The 14849-nt window shown below is 43.4% G+C and overlaps 1 protein-coding gene across 1 annotated transcript in view; it reads left to right on the top strand.

Moving 5' to 3' along the window:
• LOC115095960 (VPS10 domain-containing receptor SorCS1-like) overlaps window positions 1–14849 on the top strand; it is a 1120107-nt gene that overhangs the window by 829346 nt on the left and 275912 nt on the right.

Here is a 14849-nt window from a genome sequence, read left to right as displayed (position 1 = left end):
ATAACATGTAAATTTTCTCTCATGCATATTCATTGAGGAATCCCAAAAACCCGACTGGCTGGTGGCCCTCCAGGACAGGTTTGGGGACCACTGGACTAAACAGTGTGGCTTATCTCACCCTAGTGGGATGGTTCTTGGATTATACAGGGTTAGATTTTTAAAAAATACATTTGCTCGTCCATGTGCGAGCGCTACCCGGCACACACACATGGACGTGTGATTTTATAACATGCGCGCGCCAGTGTGTGCATGTCATAAAATTGGGGGCAGAGCGTACAAGGGGGGTGGGGCCACAGTTTAGCTAAATTTGCGCGGCGACTCATTGTCGGCCTTCCCCAGTTCCCTACCACCTACCCTAACCTCCCTTCCCCTCTCCTCCCCACCCCCTAAATGTTTCCTACCTTCAGGCATTTTTTTTTTGTTTTTGACGTTGCGGCTCCTCCGGAGAAGAAGCAACTTGCGTGCACTGGTCGACTGCTGGCGTGCGCTCCACCCCGTACAGCGGCAATTGGCCGCTGTACTGGCCCTCAAGCCCCACCCCTCCCCACCCCCAGAGCGCCCCTCTCTGTCCCCCGGAATGCCCCCTTTTCAGGCCCCGGCACTTACTCGTGTACCGGGGTTTATGGGCGTGGCCGGGCCTTTTTGAAAATTGGCCTCGCTCACGTAAGGCCCGGCCACGCGCGCAAACCCCAGGATTCACACATGCCAGGGTTTTAAAATCCGGCCGATATTTTATTGATGAATTCAATTATTATGATGTGCTTAATTATGGTGGTATCGTGTCTGATATAACCACTTGGGTTAACTTTTGGCTCGAGGAAGGCAGAATAATAATAATAATAATAATGATCAAGCCCCATGAGGCTCCATTGGCAGTTACATGGGAATTTTCCTTTATTGTATATCCTCTTCCAACTGACTTAGCCCATGTCCAGGGGCCACATATTGGAGCTCTTCTAAAACCCTGCAAGGGTAATGTGGATCCCAGTTCTTCCCCTTACTAGCAGATTTGTTGCCCTTAACTTTAATGGTGTGCCAGTAAATTTGTCAGTGGTCTCAATAGGTTTTTTTTGAGTCTGAATAAATCCCCAGCACCCATGTGATGCAGGGCGAGTTATGCTTCAGGATTCCAGGCGTTGGAGTCCACGGTAGCCACATCTCCACAGGGTGGCACCAGTTGACCTAATCCCTCCACGTGGTAGGTTCCAGGAGCAGGATAGTGAAGCTGTTCCTGCTCTGGCAAGGTGGCTGGTGCCCAGTAGAAAGGCTGGCCAGGTCTCACAGGGAGGAAAGAGTCTAAAAGTTTGCACGAAGTAAAAGGCTAAGATTCCAAAGTGTGCAAACCCAAATAGACCTTGGAAGGAGAGGGAAAAGAGGAAACTCACTCAACCCTGAAGAAATTGTTTGGAGAAGTGGAGGCAGAGAGGATTGTTCTTTATGGAGGGGTGGGTTTTTGGACAGAGAATGCTATTGCTACCTACCAGAGTAGAGATCCTGTGGAGTTCCTGTTTGACCTAAGAGTTCAATCGGAAGCTCATCCAAGTGCAGGAATTTGGTGAGGGAAAAAGATGCCTATCCTATTGAACAGTAGAGTAGAGATGTGCATTTGTTTTTTCTGAATTGGAAAATTTCAACGAAATTGTCCAAATCAGGATTTTACCATTTTTCCACCAAAATTCGTTTTTTGGATTAGTGCGCGCTAACGGGAGTTAGCGCGCACTAACAAAAACTAACAAAAAGTAACAAAAAATAACAAAATCTAACGGTTTTTGTTAGTGCATACTAACGGGGAGTTAGCGCGCACTAACGGGGAGTTAGCGCGCACTAATGGGAGTTAGCGTGCACTAACTCAAAAAACGATTTTTTTGTGAAAAAAACCCCGAACTGTAAAAAAAACGACATTTCCTGCGGCAGTCGAAAAACGAAGAAAGACACGAACACAAAAAACGATTCACATCTCTATAACAGGTGCTAGGGAAAGGGGCTCTTCTCCAGAGAGCAGACCTATTTGATAGGAGGTGGATTTTGCTAAAAGAGACTGAGTTTGGTTTTTGTATAAATTGGGACTTGTTTGCCATTTGGTGCATTATTCACTAGTGTAGCATCATTTTGGGGGTTTTTAGTGTGCCAGTAAAAGAACGTTTATTTTTCAACAACAAACATTGGAGTCATGGTGGTGTCTTAGTGAAGATGGAACTGACGAGTGGAGGAGATCCGGTACAAAGAAGAAACCCTAAGGATTTTGAAAAGGAGATCTTTCTACCCCCTTGTGTGGGAACTCCCAGGAGGTCATGGGACCTGCTTTGGTCCATAACCCTCCCAGTGAGTCTCTGTGCTCATGACTGGATCGGGGTAGTGGTTATACAAGCCTGGGCCTTAATTCTAAACAGTAGATGGTGGTGTTCTTACATGATGACTATGACCCTCCCCTCCCAGGAATTGCAAATGTATCCACAGCATCCTGAACTCTGCTGGCCTGGGAGTGGAAGACCTGACCCTTGACTTGAGCCCATGCCCTGTATATGGTTAGTGCACACACAGTATTGCCAGTGAAGGACCAGGCTGGCCCTACTTTTATACTTTTTAGATTTCACTTTATACTGTGGAATCTATCAACCAATTAGCAAGTTCTGTGCAATGCCACGTTTCTTTGCATCTCAGGTATAAGTATATGCTTTCAGGTTCATACACGGTCACTCACTGGCTGACTCTCAGCCACCTCTCTGGTGGATACTGCTGGGGACTTCCTATGTCTATGTAGAAGTTCCTCATGCATTGCACAGTTGTTATTGGCCTTGCAAAAAAAACAACTTATTATTTGCTTTGATTTAACTTTCATGGAAGCCACATGGTTTCTCAGCAAGAGAGCCCTTCTTAGTCAAGAGGGAATAAGTATCAGGATGGCAGCCACTTCAGGCTCTTCTTGGCAGGCTGCTTGAAACATTTTTTCCATATGGCTACAGAGGTGTTGCCCGTTCTGTTAAATAATATACACAAGAAACAATCCTTCCTTGTCATTGACATATCCAGTATGCCATGAACCTGCAAAATCATCAGAATTTAGTGCTTTACCGCTCTGTATCCTTCTTCGGTACGTAAGTTGCAGAATGAGAGCTAGACTAAAAGAGCTGCAGGTTCCAAACTGAGATCTACCAAGTGTCTTCTAACAACTGATTTTTTTTTTTTGTACTACAGTGTTCACGTCTTAACAATAGTATTGGAAAGTTACACTTCAGTCAATTGGTAATATATTGTAATTAATTCCTTATAGTCTCACCCTTTGCTTTGAAGCTCATTCATATGCATATCACAACCCGCTGATTCAATAATGAGTGACGTTTTGTATCTTTTGATTGCTATGATGTAGTAATTCTGATGAGGATGGTAGTAGTAAAGTTTATGGATATGAATGAGGTAGAAGGAAGGTGACTCTTTCCTCTGAATATCAAGGATAATATCCCTGCAATGAAGGTGAACTGAGAGGCACACAAATTTCACTCATTTCAATTGTTTTAATTTGCCTATAATAGAAATAAACTTGGGTGACCCTTAAGCCATGATGGCAGCTTTGCTTTAGAGCTCTGCTGCTCCTTCCTCATCGAGGAAAGGTGAGCTGCTTGTTCATCCAGTAGCAGGTTGGTAGCAGGTCAGCAGAATGGTAAGGAGACCAAACAGGTACATGGTGGCAATGTCTAGCAAACTATGAGCCAGTAAATATATTTTTACAAAAAATAAGGCGAGCCATATTCAAAAGGATTTCGCCAGCTAACTCAGATGTTAACCAGCTAAATGAATATTTGGTCACGTATCTGGCTAAATTCGAGCTCGCCTATAAGATAGCGGGCTAGAATTTAGTCGGCTAAGGCCTAGAGAAACTATAAGCCGCAATGTATTTTTTGCAGGAGGACCCCGACTTTTGCAGGGCGTGTTGCTGCGATAGTAGGGCCACTCCCCCCCAAAACATTGCAGTCAAACACCGCGAGACAAAAGAATGCAGCGAGTGGCCCTTTAACATGAGGGCAGTGCCAACCTCAAGGCACAGCCATCACCTTAACGGGCTGCTGGGCATCTGCTCAACCTTTTCTCAAGCCATGTTTTTGGGTTTTTTTTTTTCCTTTTTGCCGGCACTTTAATTGTGAGGCCGAAGCCTCAGGACCCACCTTAGGGTCCTGTTTAATGCGTGTCAGTGTACTACCGCAGCTTTGATATATTCCTAGTAAGTTGGGGGCATTTGAGAGCTTTAAACTGGGAGGAACTAATTTAGCCAGCTAACTCCGATATTCCAAGTTAGTCAGGTAACTTAGCTGGGTAAGTCTTGACACGCCAAAGACCTGTCTCAGCTGGCTGACTTTAAGATAGCCTGCTACATTCAATAGTACTGCTGTGCTATTGAATATGCCTCCAACGTTAGCCGGAGTGTGTCTGAAGATAGACCTCCCGATACCCCAAATCATTTAGTAGCGATTCTTGAAGAGTCTATGTACTTTGAGGCTAATTTCAAAGCCATTTCCACTGGCTTTTCCCATGGAAATGGCTTGTTATAAATTGTCTGCCTGGTAGGCAGGTAAGCTTGCGCGTGCATATCTTATACATGCATACGTTCGCTTTGAAAATTGATCTAACTTATGCTGGCGATTGCTGGTCTTTCTAATATGGGCTGTTACAATCTTAGCCCCATTATGATCAGAGATGATGTAACATTTAGCAGGAAAAAAAGCTTGCAATGCATAGAAATCCACTTAATTGCAACTGGACTGCAACTGTAGAAAGGGAATGCAGCGACCTTAGAAAGCGATTGTGTAATAGCAGAAGCTTTCTAAGTTCCTTGCTAACCGTTTTGGCTCTGTTTCTTTAACCTACTCTAAGCTGCTTGGGCAAGGTTTACATGCAGTAATTGATGAGAAGTGTTGCTCATTTCTCATTTATTAATTGCAGGCTCTTGGTTATGATCCAATCAAGTGCTGTGGTACGGCTGAATGTGAGCAATGGAAGTCTGTAAACCCCCTGCCCCAGTTCTAGAAATTTATGAGAGAAAGGGAGTATAAATAGTGAAGCTAGAAGTCTCCCCAAAATGCCGTCCCACGCTTGTTTTTCATGGAGTTGTTGGGATGACTTGCACTTTTTGTGGTGGTATTGTCTGCCTGAAGTATGAGCTCCACTTAAGAACTGACTGTCAGCAGAGGCCTTACAACATGTTTTGTAACATTTGATGATACACTACAGAATTCCTTAGCACACCATGGCCCGAAAGTCTTTTCTATAAATGTCCCTTTTTTTTTTTTTTGTTTCCAAATGCAATCTTTAAATGCAGAGTCAAACACTAGAGCAAGCATCGTGAAATGGTTTGGGATCTGGAACCCTGTTTTTAAAGGTTGCAGCTTCAGAAGCGGTTGACCCCAATAACACTTCTGAACAAGCCTGCTCTGCTTCAGCTGCAGACTACTGCTGTCTCACTGCAGTGAAAGAAATTGCAGAGGTGCATCACACTGAATAGGCCAAGCAAGTGACGGAATGACAGCCTGTCCTGGGGGGACAGTACCAATTTCTTTCTTTCAATTTATCACTGAGAAATCAACAAGAAATGCTTCTACCAGGTCTTTAAAGCTCCATGGATACTCAGCTTGGTCTTTGCTTGCTATTGTTAGATTTAGACCCAAGTTAGAAATTCACGAGAAATAGGCTGGAAACATCAGGCTGTCACTTAAAATGATAATACAAAACTGCATTAACATTTCATGCATTTCCGATATCTGTATTGTGATGCCGTATAATAATGAAATAATATTTTCACCCTAAAGCCCAGCATAGTAAAATTATACATTCACTGCAAGTTTGACAACTTTGAGTAATTCTTCTTGATATGTGTTTTGCGTGTCTAGTACTGAGTGATACAACTATAATTTCTGTCAGATATGTTAAAAAAATGTTTGCTTTATGATCTAGTACCTGTAGTGTCATTTATCTCATAAATTGTCTTCCCAGTAATTACAATAAATGTAATTCTTTGATATTCTAGTTAACTTCAGGAGGAAGACCACATTACTACGTATCATACAGAAAGAGAGTCTTTTGCCCAGATGAAAACTACCCAAATATTCTTTGCCGAAGGTATTGTATTGCTCTCTGCATGTATTAAATAATGTATTCACAGGCAATAACTTGCCATATACTCATGTTACTCACTCATAGTGTTATCTAGTGGCAACATATTAAAAACAAAGAATATTTTGACTTTCAGAGACTAGGTTTTTTTTTGTTTCCATTTCAAAGGATTATAAAGTCCTCTGTGAATATTTCAAGTCGCTTATCTAAGCAAAGTCATTTGGGCTGAAAGATCCTTGGAGGCCGAAACAAAAATAATCTTGGAAATTATGATCTGTGTGATGCAGAGCTGGATGTTGACACTTCGCTGCTAGAATTGCTCTGCAAAACCACGCGGACATTACCATGGATCAATATGTGAGGCACAAGTTATCTGATTGGATGCTTGGACTCCGAAAGGGCCAGAGCTACTGTGGAAGAAATGCACATTTGTTAGGGGATGCCTCCTCACCAAGGACAACAGGAAAAGGCTGATCCAGGCCTGGTTTAATCATATTCCATGCATGGAGTCGCATTTCTCTTTCCCTAAGTAGGTAATGAGGCAAAACCCAGGACTGGATCAATTTTTTCTTGCTGAGTTGGGTGAAGTGGCAGACCTAACTGTAGCTTTAATACACACAGAAACATAGGAATGTGACAGCAGAAAAAGACTGTATGTTCTGTCTACTCCGCTATTCCACACAATTGCTCAGGTCTACGATCCCTATTACTCCCTCACAGATTCCTTCAGACACTATCCTTGTCTCCACTGCTTTGACTGGGAGGCTGTTCCATGCATCCACCACCCTCTCTGTAAGGAAATTTTCCCTTAGATTACTTTTCAGTCTACCCATTACCCTCATCCCATGATCCCTCTTTCTTCTAGTTTCCTATCCATTGAAAGAGATCCGCTTCTGCTACATTGATACCTCTCATGAATTTAAATGCCCCTATCATATCTGTCCTGTATTTCCTTTATTCTAGGGTATATATGTTAGTTCTTTAAGCCTGTCCCTTTATGCTTTACAGAAAAGACCACTGACTATTTTGGTAGCGATCCTCTGGATTGAGTCCATCCTGAATCCAGAACTTTATACAGTATTAAGAACATAAGAACATGCCATACTGGGTCAGACCACGGGTCCATCAAGCCCAGCATCTTGTTTCTAACAATGGCCAATCTAGGCCATAAGAACCTGGCAAGTACCCAAAAACTAAGTCTATTCCATGTTACTGTTGCTAGTAATAGCAGTGGCTATTTTATAAGTCAACTTAATTAATAGCAGGTAATGGACGTCTCCTCCAAGAACTTATCCAATCCTTTTTTAACCCAGCTACACTAACTGCACTAACCACATTCCCTGGCAACAAATTCCAGAGATTAATTGTGCATTGAGTGAAAAAGAACGTTTCTCCGATTAGATTTAAATGTGCCATTACCCGTCTAGATCTCTCATGATTTTAAACACTTCTATCATATCCCCCCTCAGCCATCTCTTCTCGAAGCTGAACAGTCCTAACCTCTTTAGTCTTTCCTCAGAGGGGAGCTGTTCCATCCCCCTTATCATTTTGGTAGCCCTTCTCTGTACCTTCTCCATCGCAATTATATCTTTTTTGAGATGCGGCGACCAGAATTGTACACAGTATTCAAGGTGCGGTCTCACCATGGAGCGATTACAGAGGCATTATGACATTTTCTGTTTTATTCACCATTCCCTTTCTAATAATTCCCAACATTCTGTTTGCTTTTTTGACTGCCGCAGCCCACTGAACCGTCGATTTCAATGTGTTATCCACTATGACGCCTAGATCTCTTTCTTGGGTTGTAGCACCTAATATGGAACCCAACATTGTGTAATTATAGCATGGGTTATTTTTCCCTATATGCATCACTTTGCACTTATCCACATTAAATTTCATCTACCATTTGGATGCCCAATTTTCCAGTCTCACAAGGTCTTCCTATAATTTATCACAATCCGCTTGTGGTTAACTATTCTGAATAATTTTGTATTGTCTGCAAATTACTTGAAACTCCAGGGAGGAAGACTTAGAGCCAATGTCAGGAAATATTTCTTCACTGAGAGGGTGGTGGATGCCTGAAACACCCTTCCGGAGGAAGTGGTGAAGGCTAAAACTGTGAAGGATTTCAAAGGGGCATGGGATAAACACTGTGGATCCCTAAAGGCTAGAGGATGGAAATAAATAAAAAAAAAGCTTAGGGGTAACCTGCACGGAGCAGTAGTTATTACTAGGGATGTGAATCGTTTATCTGACGATTGAAAATATCGTCCGATATTTTCAATATCGTCCAATATTTTCAATATTGTCCAATATCGGGGGGTCCCCGATAGCGATAGGAAACCCCACGATTAATTTAGTGGGTTTTCTTATCGTTATGGGGGGGGGGGGGAAGAAAGGACACAACCTAAAAACACAACCTGACCCTTTAAATGAGTTTGTTAGTATCCCCCCACCCTCCGGACCCCCCCCCCAAATTTTTAAATACCTGGTGGTCCAGCGGGGGTCCTGGGAGCATTCTCCCACGCTCGGGCTGTCGGCTGCCACTAATCAAAATGGTGCCGATGGCCCTTTGCTCTTACCATGTGACAGGGGCTATCGGTGCCATTGGTCGGCCCCTGTCACATAGCAGATGCACTGGATGGCCCGCGCCATTTTTAAAGAGGGCACCAGCCGTCCATTGCTCCAACCATGTGACAGGGACCGGTCAATGGCATGGATACCCTGTCACATGCTAAGGGCAAAGGGCCATCTGCGCCATTTTGTTTACTGGCAACCGATGGCCCGAGCGCGGGAGAATGCTCCCGGGACCCCCGCTGGACCACCAGGTATTTAAAATTTTTTTGGGGGGGGGGTCCGGAGGGTGGGGGGATACTAACAAACTCATTTTAAAGAGTCGGCTGTATTTTTTGGTTATCGGCTCGGGCGCAGCCAATAAAAAATACCCGATTGGACTGCAAGATAAAAAATTTCACGATGTGAATCCGAACCGGAATTCGAACCGATACCGGTTCCGATTCACATCTCTAGTTATTACCCTTAACAGAAACATGCATGGAACAGCAGTTACTACCTTGGGAAGCTTTCTAGGCAGACTTGATGGACCATTTTGGTCTTTTTCTGCTGTCAATACTATGTTATTATACTGATTAACAGTCAAAGTAGGAATGCCAGGTGATCCACATAATTTACCTTTCCACTCGCTTTAAATTTCAGCTGTGCACTTTTAGGGGAGTGGACCCCTGAACTGAGGCGAGGTTGGTGCCACCTGTAGGAAGGAGCCCCCTATAGGTCCTCGTCATCAGTAAGCAGATGTAGGTGAAGTGGTGACCCAACAGGACCTTCACCTATACCAACCCTCGGTCCCCGCAGGTTGAGCCCTTGGGTACCAGGGTGGCAGGACTTAGGTGCGGGTCTCCAGACAAAGGCAATCCCTTGAAGGAGGGAGGCAGAGGCATAGTCAGACGTGCCAGAGGTCAGTGTCAGCAGAAGGCAACAGAGACCAGGAACAGGCCAAAGGTCAGGGCAGGCAGCGGACGGAGCAGAATCCAGGGACGAACCGAGTCAGTAATCAGAAAGCAAGCCGAGGGGGACGAGGAGCTGAAACAGGAACAGGCTCACAGACGGGGAAACCAGGAACAGGATCACGGAGTTGGAGCAGGAACAGGATCACAGACAGGGAACCAGGAACAGGATCACGGAGCTGGAACAGGCACAGGATCACGGACAGGAAACTAGGGGCAACTCTCTCTCAAGGCTGAGTGGGACCTGTTGCTGAAGCGAGGAGAGAGCAACACTTCTGGGCTTAAATAGGCCCCTGGCTAGATCAGCAGGCGGGGACACCGGAAGCATTTCCCCATCGCTGGCCCTTTAAAATGAGGCGGGACGTGCGTGCACGTGCCTAGGGGGGCCAGCCGGGGTTGATGGTGTCGGTGGCGTCGAGAGGGGCAGTGGCGGCTCCCTGCCGCACGCTCGTGGAGCGGATCCGTCGGCGGGCTGGAGGCAACATGGGGTGAGTCCCGTGGTGGAAGGTGGAGGAGGCTGGCCGTGGAGGTTTGCGGCCGGCCACCGCAACATGCACTGTGTCTCTACGCAGCTGGTTGTGCTCTTTTCTTTTATCAGAATGGATCCAGTTTGGATTTCTGAGGATCATCTGCACTTACACAATAATGTCTACATTTAACACTTGTGGAGCTTATGGGACTGGTTAAGTAGAATGACTTTTCAAAAAAATAATTTGTGCCGAAGAGTGAAGTAAAAATCTGAAACAAAAATAGGTGTTATATTGGTACAAAATGTTAACAAAAATGCATATGTGTATAAAACCAAACTAGATCTATTTATCTATAAAGAGAGGGAGAGATATACAAGCCATTTGAGTTTTACTCACTGCTAGTGCTTTAAGAATACCATGACAACATTAGGACTAATTGGTCTGGTCCTGTAGTCCTCAAGTACTAGAAAAAATGAGTGGGTAAGCCAAACCGAGGAAGGAACCAAATGTCAAAGGTTTGGAAATAATTTTGCTTGTCCATCTACTTCTGTTCAAAAGAGTGAATGTAATGGATTAACACATACAAAAGACTTGATTCTCACAGATGAGACTGTCGGTCCCCCAACATGTTTTGGGAATCTGTGTCCGGAGGGACTAATTCTTAACTGTGGAAATAGATGTTCATTTGTTTGTAAATTTGTACCATTAAAAATGGGTCCATCCCAACACAGTTTCCCGAAACACAGTTGGTGTCGGGGGACCATCAATCTCATCTGTGAGATGCAAATCTGTTGTGTGTACTAATCCATTAAATTTACTCTTTTGAATAGCAAAAATTGGACAAGCAAAGTTTTTTTTTTCCAAACCTCTGACATTTGGTTTCTGTAGTCCTCAAGATATAATTTGCACTGGAGATCTGCCAAGACACATTTTTTTTTAGCTATGTTTAAACCTCTGTTTAAACTATATTCTCTCTGTTCTTATTACCCTTTCTTCCTCTATTTCCTTAGTTTGTGTCGTACACTGTCAATGGCTACTTTAACATGTAACAGTTCCCTTATTCACTGGTGGATCAGCATTTTGAGATGAGAACTGAATAGGAAAATGCCAGTCAAACATCTTAGACAGTGAAGTGGAAAATACCAGCAGTCTGAGGAATAGAAAACTTGTCATTGCATTGTTCCTTTCAGAAAGACACCAAGTAACTCTGACAGCAGACAGACTGAGGAGAAAGAATAATTGAATAGAAAAAATTTCTCTCTCCAAGTCTTGCTGAGTACCTTCACTTGGTGACCTCATTGTATAACAACTAGACTAAATCTTAGCAAGGTGAACACTACTATTAAACTATAACAGGAAGGAAAAAACATCATACTGGCTGGACATTGCCCAGGATTAGATTCAGCATTAGGGTTAATAATGGTAGTTGCCATGTTTCAGACCCTTCAGGTGAAGATAACACCCCTGGTACAGCTATAGCCCATGGAGACCCTACTCATGAACCCAATGTAGTAGGATATGGACCACAGAAGTTTAATGAAAAATCTAAGGAAGAGATAAAGTTACATGGTCCGCAAAGATAAGAAAATGTACTGTTATTTTTATTTCACAAATCATGGGATCCTCTTGGTGTTTGGGTACTTGCCAGGTTCTTGTGGCCTGGTTTGGCCTCTGTTGGAAACAGGATCCTGGGCTTGATGGACCCTTGGTCTGACCCAGCATGGCAATTTCTTATGTTCTATATTTAAATCAAGAGTGTTTGCAAAGAAAGCATGCCAAAACCTGTAAGAAAGAAGAATAATATCCAAGGAAAAACTGCAAAAAGTAACACTTAAGATCGTTAATGACACAAATTAAAGAAGTATGTAAGCGATAACATTTTAAAACAATTAAGGGCTGATGGAAAAATGGAAATGGACGCTGAAAAGAGGAGATTTGGAAAGAAGTGCCAGAAAAAAGGCATTGGAATAGCCAAGGAGCTCCACATCTTCACCGTGAACGGAGCGTGTGCCGCGGGACGTGCTCTGTTCGCGCCATGCCAGGGTCTCCTCTGCTATTTTCTGCCTGTCCTGCGATGGTCGCTATCCTTCCGGTTTTGAATAGTCTTCCGGCGAGGAAGAAAATCGTCGAGGTGAGGGAAGAAATCTGCGGGAAGGAGGAATTCTGTGCAAAATCTGCATTCCGCAGTAGTGCTGAATTCCCCCAGGAATACCTCTTGTAGCTGGTGTTGTGACATGGCTGCTGTATGGCATGTTTGAGCCTCCAAAGGCGGTCAGGGATCTGCCTGTACCATCTATCGGCGGGCTGGGGAACATGCGCGAGCACTGACGGACACACTACCAAGCCCGATATATTATGGATTATTGAAAAGCAAATCTCAAATACCAAAATACAGCATCAGATATGTAAAGGTCCATAAGATGCAATCTACCATCTCTTGCCGCGCAATGGGCAAGAAATGATATCAGAAACAGCACCCAACCTTTTCATTCATCTGCTGGTCCCAAAAACTTTAATAATCCAAAAAAACTACCAGTAACAAAAAAACTAACAACTAAATACACTCTATACTTAGCTTAAAAAATGGCTGATGTGCCTCACGGATGGATCAGAATAGTTGTGTAAGGAAACAGTCATCCATCCATCAAGGGCCCATGTTTCAGCTAACAAAATACTTGCCTCAGGGATGAATTACCTAAAAATACAAATATAAACATTACATAAAAATCTTAATTCAAATCTAATAAAGAGTGAACCCACTATTTATTATCATCGGAATGCTAATTTATAACAGAAACAATCCATGCATACCTTATGCAACAACACTCTATCAGGCATTTAAAAATAGTGGTTAGCTCCAATAGATGTAACAATACGTACTTATTTAAATGCTATCAAACCACACCGCACATCCAGAAACCAATGGTACTGAATCCCCTGTCAAAGGTAGCGCTATCATCCTGTTAGAATTTTTCTCCAAAATCTACCAACAACTAGCCCATTTGATTTCTTTATTTAGACCATGTGCATACATCGAATTCAGATGATATATCCATTCCAATGTTGTTCCCATCTAACCATTTCAGAGTCAAGATCCCCTCTCCCCCCTTAAGCCTGTCAAGACTTCAAATGTAAAGTCTGAAAAAAGAATGCTGAGCAGATGCACAATGGGGAAGATTTTCAAACATACGTGCGCGCGTCCATGTTCACGTGGTTCTTGGCGTGTGCACAAGGACGTGCCCATTTTATAACATGTGCACACCGGCGCACGCATGCTATAAAATCAGGTGGGTGTGCGCGCATGTGTGGGCGGCATGCGCAATGGGGGGGGGGTTGTCAACTTTTGCAAATTCCTCACGGCGACGCAATCGCCCTTCGCCAGATCCCTTCCCCCCTACCTAAACTCCCTCCCTCTTCCCTTCTCCTCCCCACCTCCTAAACCCTATGTATCATTTTATTTTTTGTTTTACAACTTACTTCAGGGCCAGAGCTGCAGTGAGTTGCGCTCGCTGGCCGGCTGCCGGTGCGCGATTCCTCGGGACAGAGTACAATAGCACTGTCCCGGCCCACCCCCCACCACACCCCTTTGAAGAGGCCCCACACTTGTGCTCATACCGGGGTTTATGCTCGTGGCCGGGCCCCTTTGAAAATTTGCGCGGTGCTCAAGGCCTGGCCACGAGCGTAGACCCCGGGTTTTACACGCGCAGGCCTTTTAAAATCCGGCCTAATAAGCAACTAGAGTTGCTTCAACACTCTCCCATGTAATAGCACTTCAGTGTTCAATCATCCTAATCTTTAGTTGTCTTTCTGTTTTGCCTATATAAAGTAGCTGACAAGTATACCACATAATGTATGCTACGCCAATTGACTCATATGAGCCTGCCTTGTAAGCAATATCTGGGTATACTTTCAATAGGTAAAAATTCCCCATCAGAAAGCTTGTGGACAGACAGACTGAATATCGAAGGAAGTGCAGCAGTTGTGATGTTTTGTTAAGAATTTTGAACATCGCCCATGTGGTAGATGTTCTGTCTGCCCACAAGCTTTTGACGGGGAATTTTTCATGGGCAAGAGATGGTAGATTGCATCTTATGGACTTTTACATATCTGATGCTGGTTTGGGTTTTTTAGATTTGCTTTTGAATAATTTATTTTTGTTAAAAAATGTTTTACTTTTGGAGCTTATTTTTATTGTGATACCTTCCCTCCATTGCCATCTCAACTTGTGTGTGTCAACTTGAATGCATATTATCAGCACAAATATTCAAGTTTGTAAACTTTGGAACAGGACCATTTTATTATTTCCCTTATAAATTTTGTTTAATGATTGTGCTACTCTGTGATGCATAGTAGTTTTACTTTGAAACACATGAAAAATAACATACATGTGTTTTGTCTGATAATTTCTTTTCTTAAAATGCTACACATCTTACAAATTCTGCCAGAGATCTGTAAACTTATGAGCACATCTGTATCTAAGTAATAGCTTTGCGAAATCAGAACTTGTCTGGATAACTTTTGCTACTTAACCAAATAACTCAGAATTTGTACAAATAGGTGCCGATCTCAAGATTTAGCTGAATAAATCAGAATTTATAAGAACATAAGAACATAAGAAAATGCCATACTGGGTCAGACCAAGGGTCCATCAAGCCCAGCATCCTGTTTCCAACAGTGGCCAATCCAGGCCATAAGAACCTGGCAAGTACCCAAAAACTAAGTCTATTCCATGTAACCATTGCTAATGGCAGTG

Source organism: Rhinatrema bivittatum, chromosome 7 (genome assembly GCF_901001135.1).
Source record: "Rhinatrema bivittatum chromosome 7, aRhiBiv1.1, whole genome shotgun sequence".
In the NCBI taxonomy this organism is placed as follows: domain Eukaryota; kingdom Metazoa; phylum Chordata; class Amphibia; order Gymnophiona; family Rhinatrematidae; genus Rhinatrema; species Rhinatrema bivittatum.
The sequence above is the reverse complement of the archived record's forward strand: the minus strand, read 5'-3'. Positions and strand labels throughout refer to the sequence as shown.